Source organism: Eptatretus burgeri, chromosome 18, assembly GCF_056783735.1.
Source record: "Eptatretus burgeri isolate ZD-2024b chromosome 18, Ebu_testis_v1, whole genome shotgun sequence".
NCBI lineage: Eukaryota > Metazoa > Chordata > Myxini > Myxiniformes > Myxinidae > Eptatretus > Eptatretus burgeri.
This window is the reverse complement of record NC_140978.1, coordinates 2726837-2739412: the sequence shown is the minus strand read 5'-3', so window position 1 is coordinate 2739412 and position 12576 is coordinate 2726837. Positions and strand designations below refer to the sequence as shown.

General features: G+C 39.8%; 1 pseudogene; it reads right to left on the bottom strand.

Annotated features, from left to right (window-relative positions):
• Positions 1–10443: 10443 nt before the first annotated feature.
• LOC147008472 (uncharacterized) lies at positions 10444–11862 on the bottom strand (annotated as a pseudogene).
• Between the last annotated feature and the right edge of the window lie 714 nt (positions 11863–12576).

Genomic DNA, 12576 nt, shown 5'->3' with positions numbered 1-12576 from the left:
CTGCTTTCCATCCTGAAAGTTCCTGTAGTGTCCATCTTGTTTAGTCCATGTACCCTGTCCCATCCCACTCCTTTCCACAGATTTCCTAATGTCTCTGCTCCATACTGTTTTGTGCTTCACTCTCCCGCTCCTCTTGTCTCCTGCTCCATTTGTTATATGTTCTGTGTTTGCTATTATACAAGCCTCAAAATCGTATTAAAAAACAAACTGGGACTGGGGAAAACAACATAATAAGAAAACAAGCTCAAATGAGCGAAGATCCTCCTCCTCTTAATGATGACGTCATAAAAACGAATATGACGTCATTGTGATGTATCAGGTTTCCAATAAATCATCTGTGCTAATGCCCGGCTTGATTCCCGCAAACAAAATTCAAACAGCTTGCCTATTTTCAGAGATAATGGTATAGGCGATTTCCATTAGCGGCGATATTATGACCTCAAGTTTTTTTCTCGGAAGAATTTCCAAAATCAGAGATGGTTACTGTCTGCGCGTCGGCTTTCTGCATACACATGGCAAGTTTCACGAAGATCCGATGAAAACTCTGGGTTGTGAAACAAAAAAAGTCAAAAAATAGGAATGACGTCATAAAAATTGATATGATGTCATAGTGATGTATCATATGTGCGGTAATTCCTCTCTGCTAATGCCCTGTTCAATTCCCGCAAGCAGAATTCAAAAAGCTTGCCTAATTTCGGAGATAATTTTATAGGCGATTTTCATTAGCGGAGATATTTTGACGTCATAACTTTATTTTCTAGGAGGAATTTTCAAAATCGGAGACGGTTACTGTCTGCGCAGAGTATTTTTACATATATATGCCAAGTTTCAGGAAGTTTCGATGAAAACTGTAGGCTGTGAAACAAAAAAGTCCACAAGAAGAAGATGAGGAACAACAACGTGAGTAAGACTTTGAGATCCTCCACGAGGATCTAAAAACACAAAAAGTGACAAGAAAAAAACAAAACAACTTTAAAAGAAGAGCACTCGGTTGAGCATATACCTCCACCACGTAATGTCTGATTCACGACAACATCTCAGGCCCAATACATTTTTGAAATATCGCACAATATATCGTGTTTGGCCCTATCTCTCAATGGCGAAGACTCACTTTAAAAATTCTCGGATCCGGATCCGGATTTTCACCAAAATCTAATCAGTTTGTCCTTGTCACACGCCCAACCTGCCCACAAAATTTCATCTGCACCCGTCTACAACTTTTTGCGATATTCTGCACACAGACAAACAAACAAACATACCATGACCTAGTTGTGTGCAAATGAGAACCGTTGCTATGGACACCACCGTTGCCGAGCAACGGGATTTTGAAATTTTTGAAAAATCATAAAAAATTTATTTTTTCGAACATCTAAAATCGGGCCACAAGCGACTGTGGGCAGTACATTCAGCCATATTGTCAAAAATTTACAGCCGGATCCTATGAAAACTTTCGGAGAAGATAGACTTTGAATGAACGGTGGTCGAAAACAATAAAAAAACGAAGTTCGTTATATCTCAGAGACTATGAGTCAGATATATGAAACTGGTATGGTAGGTTCATGGTATATCCTAGTTATGTGTGAGAAAGAACCGTTGCTATGGACCCCTCCGTTGCCGACCAACGGCCGAAAAACCTCTAAATGTGGGGGGTATTTTAACGAAAAAACAATCTGCAGCATTAACCCTTGAAGCTAGAATCATGAATTTTATTGTGCTTAATCCTCAGGTCATTCCACATCAAACGTGCCCATCGTGTCAGGTTCTATTGCATAGTCGACTACCCATGTCCGCCTACTGGCTTGTCTGTCTGTCTGTCTGTCTGTCTGTCTGTCTGTCCCGAGCAGAGCTCCGTGGGTTTTTATCCGATCCTGATAAAATTTTGGTGGGAGGTTTATATCATGATCTAGTTGTGTTTTCATGAGAATGGGCATGGTGCGCCCATTATGGGCGGAGCCACGCCCAAAACACATGTGTTTTTAGGGGTAGCCGATTTCAATTTGCATCTTCTCTTAGGGAGTTTGTCGAATCTGGCTGGGGTTTTGGTATTTGGTTAGTCCAATGGCACCTGCATAGCCCCACAGAACTCCATTTTTCATTTTCGTCCCAAGGTCAAGGTCACAAGGTCACAAACTTATAAAATTGCGAATTTTGACATAAAAATTATCTTCTCCGAGGGGTTTGTCAAATCTGGCTGGGGTTTCAGTATTTGGTTAGCCCAGTGGCACCTGCATAGCCCCACGGAGCTCGATTTTTCATTTTCGTCCCAAGGTCACGAACTTAGAAAAATGCGAATTGTGTTTTTAGCGGGTAGCCGATTTCAATTTGCATCTTCTCCTCGGGGGTTTGTCGAATCCGGCAGGGGTTTCAGTATTTGGTTAGCCCAATGGCACCTGCATAGCCCCACGGAGCTCGATTTTTCATTCTCGTCCCAAGGTCAAGGTCACAAGGTCACGAACTAAGAAAATTTCTAATTTTGACACAAAAATCACACGACCGCCCAAACTTTGAGAGCTAGGATGACAATATATTTTATGCATAATCTTGAGGTCATTCTCCACCTAAAGTCTCGAACACTTTGCCCGTGGCGCCCCCTTCAACTTTGTTTTTACGCTGATTTCATCAAAGTATGGATAATCCGAGGAGTGCGATATAGCCTATATGACGTTATCTTGTTCCTGGAATGTTCCTGAGGAAGTTTTGCACCAAAGGTCATAATCCTTGACCTTTTACCTTTAAAGTTCACAAAGGTCAAATTTTCAAAGTTGTGGGAATCGAACCGGGTTTTCGACCTTCTTCGACGAACTAACTCCAATAAGCTATAGTAAGTATCCTGTTTCCTTTTTCCTTATTTTAATGTCCACAACATTGTTTGGTGATCTTTAAAGGTTATTCAAAGGTCAAATTTTTTAAGTTGTTGAACGAAACCGGGTTTTCGACCTTTTGCAGCTAATAACCTGTCACTTGTACCACATCATGTTGATCATTTTTATAACTTGGTCAAAAATTATCACATTGTCTCATCCTTAACTTCTGAAACAATCTACATCATCAAATACCGCTCTTGAACCATCGTCGTCTTCAGACTTGTTTACAACTAAAATGGCCACAAGTCTACCAGTCAGCCATCTATGATCAAATTGCAAAACAAAGTTAGGTGCAAGTGTATGCCCTCGTGTACTGTGCTCTTGCCAAGTTTGAACAAATTCGGACCACGCATGTCTGAGAAATGGTTGAAGACACATTTAAGTAACAAAATGGCCACCAGTCGGCCATTTTGGATATGATCTCGAAAAAATTGATGTGCATATGAAATCCATCATTTATTATCTGTGTGCCAAGTTTTAACTAGATCGGGAAATGCATGTCCGACAAATTGTTGAGGTCGTGTTTGATACTGGGTTTTTTCCAACTAAAATGGCCGCCAGTCTATCAGTCAGACATCTTTGATCAAACTGCAAAATAAGGGGCGGTGCAAGTGTATGCCCTCATGCACTGTGCTTTTGCCAAGTTGGAACAAAATCGAAATCGAACCATGCTTGTCTGAGAAATGGTTGAAGATGCATTCAAGTAACAAAATGGCCACTAGTCGCCCATCTTGGATCTGATCCCGAAAACAAATGACTTGCTTATTTATGTAAGACGTCATTCCTTCTTTGTGCGTCAAGTTTGAACAACATTGGTAAATGCACGTCTGAGAAATAGTTGAGGACATGTTCAACATCAGATATTTTTACAATTAAAATGGCCACCAGTCGGCCATCTTTGATCGCATCACAAAACAAAATGATTTGTGTATGTATACTATCATGTGTTTTCTTTGTTCCAAGTACAAATAAAATTGGTCCATATATGTCTGAGATATGGTTTTGAAAATCGAGACCAAATCCAAAAGCTCCCATTTCGGACTAAGTCCAACGGGGGCTAATAATGAAAAGTGGTCAGTGATCCCATGGGAGAGTCAACGTGCCGATCTTGAAGATAAGGCATTGCTGGTTGTGCTTACGACTGACGTTGGTAATGAAAGGGATAAAAATAACAGCGACTGCCATGTGACTGAACGAATGTCAGGGAAGATTGAAGTGTCGAGCAATCGGCTTGAAGAGGTCTGTGCTGTTGCTTCGTACATCGAGTAAGTGTTCACAGATGTGATCATTCATCCTTCGCCCAGTTTCACAGATGTAAATATTCTCGCTGAGAGTACACGTGATTCCATAGATAACATTCACGTTGGTGCAGTTGAAGTGGTTCGTGACTTTAATTCTGCTTTTTGGTATCGAGAGTGAAGTGGTCATATTGGTGAAAAGGCATGTGTCACAGCAACTGCTTGAACACTTAAATATTCTGGGGCTTATTTTGTAAGCCTCGATTGTTCCATGTTCTATGTTCTTGAAACACTCGAATGTTCTTCAAGGGTGTGCTGTGGAGTGTAGATAATTCATTTGTCATTGTATGCTTGCATAAAGCCACGGTAGGTTCATTTACATTGAATATTCGCAAGGATGGTGATGTCAAAAGGTTTGTTTTGTGAGCTACAAATTTGGATAAGCCACCTTTCCATTTAGATAATAATTTAAACATTATCTTCCCATCCTGGCCTCCTTCTCAGAGGTGGATTTTGGTTGTGGGAGAAGGGGGAGAGTAACTTGGGCCATTATTTTACAATCTTCCGAATGAATCCCTCTCCCCCTTTCTTCTTCCACTTTCTCCACTCAGAATTGCAAATTATCTCCACTATGTATATTGGGTTTTAGCACTGCAAGTTCCTCTTTCTTCTTCTTCAGCTTTGTATTCTCCCTGATAACCCAACCCGATTGACTTGAAATTTGAAGAGGATTTGCATTTCAGGTAACTGAATTCAAGAACCAATTATTTTTGAGGGCGAAAGGTCGACATTGGCCAAAATTTCTAGAATTATCAATTTTCATCCAATTTACTTGAAATTTGAACAGTTTATATTTCATGTCCCTGAATTCAAACACATATTTTTTGGTCAACATAGATCAAAAGGTCAACATAGGCCAAAGGTCAAAAACTAAGGTGGAATTTCTAAACTCCTCAATTTTCATCTGATTGACTTGAAATTCGAAGAGGATTTGCATATCGAAATTCGAAATTCTGGGGAGCCAATCAAAGTAAAAGCCAAACCATGCGACGGTTCCGCATTGAAGTTTCATAAAATTTGGTCGACCGAAAAGGTCGACATAGGCAAATTTGAGCCGAATTTTCTAAAATCCTCAAATTTCATCCGATTGACTTGAAATTTGAACAGGATTTGCATATCAGGTCAATGAATTTAACCACATATTAGTTTTGAGGTTATCATCAGTCAAAAGGTCAACATAGCCCACAAGGTCAACCCAAAATAGGCCAAATTTTTTAATTATTTCTAAAATTGTAAATTTTCATCCGATTGACTTGAAATTTGAAGACCATTTGCACATCAGGTCACTGAAGTCAACCACCTATTAATTTTGAGGTAAACATTGGCCAAAAGGTCAACATAGACTAAAAGGTCAATATCGGCCAAATTCCTAAAATCATCTATTTTAATCCAATTAACTTGAAATTTGAAGAGCATTTGAATATCAGGTCACTGGATTCAACCACTTATTAATTTTGAGGCAAACACAGACCAAAAGGTCAAATAGGCCAATTTGGGCCAAATTTTCTAAAATCGTCAATTTTTATCTGATTGACTTGAAATTTGAAGACCATTCGCAAATCAAGTAACCAAATTCAACCACCTATTCATTTTGAGGTAAACATAGGCCAAAAGGTCAACATAGGCCAAATTTCTGAAATCCTCAATTTTCATTCAATTAACTTGAAATTTGAAGAGCATTTGCATATCAGGTCATTAAATTCAACCACCTACTGATTTTGAGGTAAAAATAGGCCAAAAGGTCGACATACACCAATCGTCCAATTTGGGCCAAATTTTCTAAAATCCTCAATTTTCATCCAATTAACTTGAAATTTGAAGAGCATTTTCAGGTCAGGTCACTGAATAAAAACACCTATTAATTTTGAGGTCAAAAGGTCACCATCCAATTTGTTTTAAATTTGAAGAGCATTTGCATACCAGGGAACCACACATATTTTTATGGTGAAGTTTTTTAAATATATAAATTTTGGTGAAGATCCAGATCCAGATCTGAGAATTTTTGATTGATTCTTCACCATTGAGATATGGGGCTAAAAATGATATTGCATTATAATTTCCAAAAGTATGATTGGATTCGGATGAAACTTGCTGGACAGGTTGGGTTTGTGACAAGGGAGAATTGATTCAATTTTGGTGGAGATCCGGATCCAGATCCGATAATTTTTTCAGTGATTATTCACCATCGATAGATAGGGCTAAACTAATAAATAGCACGATATCTCAAAAAGTTTTGAATGGATTTGGATGAAACTTGGTGGACAGGTTGGGTGTGTAATATGACTAATAGATTTGATTTTAGTGAAGATCTGATTCCAAATTTGGATACGAGAATTATTTAATTTTAAAAGTGATTCTTCACCATGATATTTCAAAAATATATTGGACCCGATATGTTCTCGTGGATCATTCATTATGTGGTGGAGGTATGTGCTCTTGTGAGTGCCCATCTCGTTGATAATGTGATGTGCCTGTTATCCTTACAGTAGCATGGTTTCCAAAAGCAGATAATCTCAAGAATATTTCATTAGAAAGGGAAGTTTTTACACATTAAAATCATGACGTTTTATCCAGAACACCTTTGACATTATTGAAAGCATTGTCATTATCAGAGATGAACACACAACCAGTGGTATGTCAATCAAGTGCCCTGATTACTTTGCCACCATGCCAACATTTATGGAGGTATCAATTCTCAAAGCCACGAAAAGGCATGCCATTAGCTGCTGCTCATGTTCTTTTTTTTTGTTTTATTTTTTGTAGATTTACCTATTTATGTTATTGTCTTGTATGTATACTCTGTAATTACACTGTAAAAACAATTTGTTTTTTGTATTTATGGCTAAAGTTTCAATGTTCTTTGAAGAAGGTTTCACTCTACAGCACATATTTGAACATCCAGCCAATTCTACAGCACTGCATCACAATGCCAAACCATTTGACAGGCTATCAAAATATCGACTGCATTCAGTTCCATGTTCAAGGTTTCGAATGGGATGGGTCCTTGATGGGGAGCGGCAGGGATTGGAGCTGGCTGCACTAATGACATGGACTGCCACTGTGCAAGCAAGGCTGAGTCAGGAAATGAGGATCAACCCAGCACTGCAGGAGTTGTTGTGCACATATCCACTTCACAACTGTGTAAGCACTGCAAAAATAACAATGCTTGAAAGCTTTTCAAAAATGCAAGTAATTGACCAATAAAACTGAAAAAGAGTATGCTTGCATGACCACCGTCAAAATTGTGCAGCGATGTTCGAAGAAGGTTTTTTTATTTGTTTGCCAATTCCAAAAGCATTTTTAGTGTTTGCTCAATTAGTATATATTATTGTGTACAAAATCTAGGCTCAGGAAACAGTAAAGTGACAGAGGGCAAAAAGGCAATGTACTGACAGTGGGGCAACAAATGGATACAAAGGAATGAAGAAACAGGAAAAGAGGAGAGAGAGAGAGAGAGAGAGAGAGAGAGAGAGAGAGAGAGAGAGAGAGAGAGAGAGAGAGAGAGAGAGAGAGAGAGAGAGAGAGAGAGAGAGAGAGAGAGAGAGAGAGAGAGAGAGAGAGAGAGAGAGAGAGAGAGAGAGAGAGAGAGAGAGAGAGAGAGAGAGAGAGAGAGAGAGAGAGAAAGAGAAAAAAAAAAAAAAAAAAAAAAAAAACTTGTGGGAACACAATAGCCTGCAAGTCCAAGGGTTGGGATAGGTATGGTTAATGGGGGTAGAAAAGATCACAGGTGGGAATGAAGACTCATATGAGATGGTGGTTGAAGCCTTGGAAGGTTACGTTGGATGCAAAGGAACAAAAGAGTGGGAAATAAGCCTGTATTTTGGGAGTTTAATTAGGAGGGGTTAATGAAAGAACATGTGTGTCCTGGAGGGAACTAGGAAGAGTCAGCTGGCTCAGGGAGTATGGGAAACAAGATTGGAGGAGAGTAGGGTAAAAAAAAATAGAGAGGCCACCAACATGTCTGTGGTGTGAGAGCAAAAGGTTTTATGCCTCTTCCTCATTGTGGGAAATGTCAATGATGTTTAAAGCATTAGATTCCACAGCAGAATCCAGAAGAGGCAGATGCGATGTGCAGGTGCCAGCTGATAGGGCAGAGCAGTATTCCATTGAGCTTATAGACAAAGAACTTGCAAGCTGCTAATAGTTCGCATCTTTTTGAGAAATGACTTGGAATGATGGATGGAGAAAGCTGGCTTTTGAGGCCAGCTTTTATATATTTTCACCTTAGGAAAGGTCATGGCTGATGGTAAGGTCTAGAAGTTCAAATGAATGACCCCTATTCCAGTGACTGTGGGAATAGATTGGTTGGCATGTTTGACAATCTTTCCAGAGCAATAGGGTTAGAATATTTTTTCAAGGTTGATGGACTCGTTTCACTTGTCAGATCAACATCTAATCAATTCCAGATCAGCAGAGAGTAGTGCAGCTTTTGCTGACCTGTCAGTATATGACACAATGTGGAGCCATCTGCATAAAGGAAGAGAGGGTTTCCAGAGCAATAAAGAGTTGTTGAATGTTGATGTATATGAAGAGCAATATTGGGCATCAGACACTGCCTTGGGGACAGGCACTCCAATATCCCTAAAGAGAGGAAATTAAAAAAATTCAGTTGATAACTATATATTGACTGTGCAAGTCAAAGGAAAAAAGTCAGGTATAAAGGACGCCTTGTGTATGCAGCAGGCAGCTAACTTGGCAAGCAGAGAAGGATGCCAGACTGTGTTGAATGTCTGAGATATGTGTAGGTAGATGGTTCTGACTTTCTGTTTGAGATTTATGGCCTTTACTCATTTCTGGGTGAGAGGTTGGAGCATATCCAAAGTTGAATGACTGTAAAAGAATCTAAAATAATGGTCAGAGATCAGGTTGTTCAAAAAGAGAAAATACTTTATATTGGCAGCGATTATTGGAAGATGGCTCCAATTCCTGAATTTCCTTAATGCGAATTCAATAATGGTAGCTGTCTTCCAAGTAGTATATTTTCATACTTGTGCTGGTTTTCTCATTACTTCTGTATGCATCCATGGTGAGCTGTTAAACTTGTGAAAAATACTTATGTTCGTAATTGCAAAGGCTTGGAGAGTCAGATAATCCTTGTAATATTTCCATGACAGTGAGAGGGTCTTTTGGACCATTGGGGCTGTGGTACACATTTCCTTTGGGATAGTCAATTTGACCTCTAAAATTGTACTAAAACCCAGCAGCTGTTCAGAATTCAGAAGCAAGTTTGCTACTTTTGAACTCCCTTGATGATGTTTCCTTTGATGTTACATCAAACAGAAGTATAATTGATCAAATAAAAAAAATCATCAAGCTGCCTTAATTTAAGTGAAAAGATTTTCGATTTTGGTGAAGATCCGAATCCGGATCCGATGTGAGAATTTTTTAAGTGATTCTTCACCATTGAGAGAATATATATATATATATATATATATATATATATATATATATATATATATATATATATATATATATATATATATATATATATATATACAGTAGATATATAGATATATAGCACGATATCTCAAAAATGTATTGGGCCCGATAATGCAGTGGATAACCACAACAATTGTGCATTTTATGAGAAAAGCATGAGATTTCCAAGATAGTGAATACCATAAGGTTTATTTTGAGATGTAGAGGGAAGTCAGATTTGATCTCTTTGGACCGTGAGAGGTCAAATCCAAGATGGCCGCCAGTCCACCGGGTCTAATGTTCAAACGCGCCTAATTTTGGAACCAAACAATGTAGAAAAACATTTAAGGTGTCATTTCCAACTAAATTAGCGATGCCCATTCATTTGATGATACCTTTGAGATCGCCTGAACCCAAGGACATGCATTTCGATCAAGGTCAAGGTCAAATTACGTTAAAAAAACTTTTGGACATTCTTTTGCAAATACATTTATTTTAGCTTGGACACTGGATTGGACCTATGCAATAACAGTGAAACTTCGCTTCCATTTTGACACTATTAGCACGAGATATCCACATATTTCTACCAAATTGCATAACAACTTCCTTTGAAATATCATTTCTCTCCGACAAATTAGTACAGATCAATGTAGCTCACGATAACTATCAATCTTGCCACTCATACTAATTTTCGGATGAGCACTATACACAATTTCTGAATATCCTATTGGCAATGATCAAAATCTAACAGTCTCCAGAACAGAAGCACAGTGCACTTGAGTGCAGCTTTGGCACACTTGCAGCGTCCAGTGCACCCTTTCTCGCAGTGACACTGGATCAATTCATTGCACGATTTTGATGCTTCAGGGAGAGTGGTCCAAAGCGGCTGCCACCCAGTTGTTTCCCTTGTCCAGCCCCAGTCAGATGGATCTGGCATCTCATGATCCAGGACCAATGCCTGGTCACGGCGAACCGTGCTGAGATTGATGAATCCACGCTCCGTGCGTGCTTCACGCTGTTGAACACCATTAATTGGGAGATTGCTTTAGCAGGTTTTCTGGTGGTTGTGTGGACCAGTTGAGTCTGATGGTTGATATTTGCCATATCGAGTATCATGTTGACTAGAGCCAAGAGGGATGGTGGTTCAGCCTCCTGCTGGAAGTTTGGCTGGAACGACCCATCAAAGGAGAAACTTGAGTCAAAGATCTCTTTGCGCACCACCTGTGCTGCTCGCATTAAGTGCATCGCATCACTGTCATAATGACAGGCCATCATGAGGGCTGGTCCAATGTCCTTCTCAAAACTCAGAAGCATGTCTCTTCCCTGTGAATGTGCCCTCAGATCAGGAAGTGCAGAAGGCAGTCGGTTTTTCAGTCTGGTGGTGTGAATCCGTTTCTCTACAGTCAGACCAAGCTACTCCAGTCTGACCTTGTACAGCTGAGCGATGTCTCTCAGTTTGAACACAGGAGCACTGTCCTCATCACTATTCATGTCTTCCAAGAATGCCACAAGCTCAGCGAAGGCTATGCCATGCAGACAAGAATCATCTCCATCATTGCCTTTGGATGCAGCCTGCCTGGCTCTGTTGTACAGTGAACGCAGACAATTGTGATGGTACTTTGCTTCAATGGCAATCATGTCTCCTGCTGCAAGCTTGGCCAACAGAGCAGTGTCCTCAAGTTCAAGGGCACACTTCCGCACATTTGTGTCAATGGTGTAGGTTGATGCTTTATGTATGTCTGCCGAACCAGCAGGCTCATTGCAGAAGCAACAAGTAGGCTCTGTGAAGTGTGGATGGCTGTGAACAGATCGCGTGTGCACAGTAGAGGTACTTCGTTGTTGTCCTGTAGTTAATTCTCCCAGACTTTGCTCATCAAACGCTTTTTTGTTGAATTTTAGCAGACATCTCTTGTGCCACTCAGCCCTGTGCAGTTTCAGAGTGGATTTTCTGACATCCCCATCATCCAATCGCTCCAGATTGAGGTCAATTGGCATGTGTTGAAGGGTCTGGAACTGGAGAAGGTCTTCTGTCAGAGATGCATAGCCACTACCAATGGGCTGTTTCATTGATTTGAGTGGATACTGTAAAGATTCATCTGTTACTACTTGGCAGAGGACACAAATGTCCCAGTTAGTGCTGGGGGTGGCTTGGATCACTTGGATGTAGAAGGCTGGGTAGGTTCCATCAGGATGTGATGCTTCGGCATGGTTGCGACGAAATCACCACTGCAAGAGTGGGGATTCTGAAACACAAAAAACACAATGTTAGCACCAATCACCATACCACCTTTTACATCTCGGGTATATTCTTAATTGAGGTGGATAACCACAACAATTGTGCATACCATAAGGTTTATTTTCAGATATCGGCATACTTGGAATACTTCAGTCTTGACCTTGATCTCAATGTATGACCTCTTCTGGCAACCTGAAAATGATCATCAAATATATGGGCTTCTTAAGATTAGTTTAAAATGACATCTCAAACATGAGACACCACTGGGTGTTTGAAAATTTCAACTGATTGCTTACTTTTGGTCAATTTTTACCTTGACCTTGACCTAAATGCATTTCCTTGAATTCCGGCGATCTCAAACGTATCATCAAATGAATGGGCATACCTAATTTAGTTGGAAATGACACCTTAAATGTTTTTCTACGCTGTTTGGTTCCAACATTAAGCGAGTTTGAACATTAGACCCAGTGGACTGGCGGTCATCTTGGATTTGACCTCTCACGGTCCTCAGAGGTCAAATCTGACTTCCCTCCACATCTGAAAATAATCATTATGGTATATATTAACTATGTTAGAAATTTCATGCTTTTCTCATAAAATGCACAATTGTTATAATATGAGAGCTTATCCGCTGTACTACAATATGTTCTCGTAGATCAGGCATGACAGGGCGGAGGTATGTGCTCTCCCGAATGCCCTTCTAGTTGATCTTGGACCTGTGTTGACCTTTTGGTCGATATTGACCTCAAAATAATTGACT